Source organism: Curcuma longa, chromosome 4 (genome assembly GCF_044706935.1).
Source record: "Curcuma longa cultivar G26 ecotype Majalengka, Jawa Barat chromosome 4, ITB_CL_G26_1.1, whole genome shotgun sequence".
Taxonomy (NCBI): domain Eukaryota; kingdom Viridiplantae; phylum Streptophyta; class Magnoliopsida; order Zingiberales; family Zingiberaceae; genus Curcuma; species Curcuma longa.
Window position 1 is genome coordinate 404,194 of NC_133864.1, and position 1,864 is coordinate 406,057.

The 1,864-nt window shown below is 34.9% G+C and overlaps 1 pseudogene; it reads right to left on the reverse strand.

Annotated features, from left to right (window-relative positions):
- Positions 1–1,027: 1,027 nt before the first annotated feature.
- LOC141826288 (LIM domain-containing protein PLIM2b-like) lies at positions 1,028–1,864 on the reverse strand (annotated as a pseudogene).

Below are 1,864 nucleotides of genomic sequence, written 5' to 3' on the forward strand. Positions count from 1 at the left end.
AGATAACCTAATTATCCAAGCAGATAGAGGGATAAAAAAATTAAGCTCTTTTAAATCACAAGTTGTAAAAAATATACAATGTTGATACATCATGATATAGTGATGGTTATGCAATGATATTGATAGGCGGTAAATCGATGATACAGTCTGCTTTCGTTAACAATTTATATGCTCTTCATTTGATCGAGAGTAGAAGTTTTTTTTTTTTTGGTTTGTTAATTGTTTATTCCATCTTACTCATGATCTGCTTTCATTCAATTTTGATAAATTTGCTTTCTTGTGTAATGTATTCAATCTTGATGAGTATTGCAGGGTTTAAGGACTTTTTATTCTACTCCACTTGGCTAATGATGTGTCTTGTGTTTTTTAATTTTTGATATAGTTTTATTACTTAATTAATTAATTTGGCCATGTATATTAATTTTTCCCCTTTTTAATACGAATTTATAAATTATGTGCAATCAAGATTGCTCCGTTGTTACTTAATTAACTTGAGAATATATAAGACTAAGGAAAGATTCTATAAAGTTGGGTACTTAGATTTTTTTAAAAAAATTATAGAAAAAATTAATCATAAAATTTAATTATATTTTACTACTACAATGTATTATAATTTTTTTAGTTACTTTTTCTGATGCAAGTATACACATCATTAATTCATATATTTATATATGATATACTCATATAAATGTCACAAGAAAACAGAGATTGAATATTCGAAAAAATAATTTCTTAGAAAATAAATTCTCTTTTATTTAAAAAGATCGCTCAATCATCATGATTTACTTTTTTTTTTCAAATCGTTGTAGAATAGATATTAAAAATTTTTAGAGTGAATGTGATCATCTTTTACTTCAAAGGATAGCGAGGGCACTTAAATTATGCTTCAACATAATTCATTTACATAGACACAGTGAATCGACAAAAAAAAACAAAGAAATTAAAACAAGAAAAAGAAAATTGAACACAGAGGAATAGTCAGTCATATATAGCCCCTCGATCACGTGATGAATCAAGCAGTAGAGATCTACTGCTCTACCGCAGCGGTCTGCTTCAACATGGCCGCCTGGATCACATGGCTGTAGCATCCCTTCTCCATGAACAAGCGGGCAAAGTGGTGCTTGCAGTAGAGGATCCCATTGAGCGCGGCGTAGGACGACGGCGTCAGGGTGCACCCTCCCACCGAGCACTTGAAGCACGTCTTGTGGTATATTTCTCCCTCCATCGTCAGCTTCATCCATAAAAGTTTGGATTGAAGTAGTTTGAGCAAGCATATATAGATCTCTTAACAACTCAACGTTCAGTTTGATTCATAAAGGACAAAAAAAAGGTTTAAAAAAAAAGAAACCTTCTCCAGGGGGGGTACGCTGTCTTCTTGCAAGTAGCACATTTGTCTTGAGTTCCAGAGAACATGGAGGAGAACTTGCTTGCCGTCCTCTCTCCAGACTTTGTGCCTGAGATATCAATTATAACGAGGCTAAATTAAATCGATCGCTTGAAGAATCTCCAATATTCATATCGTATAATAAATTAAGACTAGCTACGCATACCCGTTGGGAACTTCTTGGAGAAGGAACCTGTCTCCTTGAAGAGCTGCTCAAAGTGATGTTTGCAGTAAAGGACGCCGTCCATGGAAGAGTAGTTGCACATCTGATGATGCAATTAACGTCTTAGATTTAAGCAAATTAAAACTGAGATGATGATGACGAGCTAGAGATTAAGTAGCTACCGAGAGAGTTCCTTTGCAATGGCTGCATCTGAAACAGGTCTTGTGGTAGACGACTCCATCGGCAGACAAGAGGTCGACGAAGTGGACGGTCTTCTCGCAGGCCTTGCACTTGTCCTGGGTACCACTGAAAGCCAT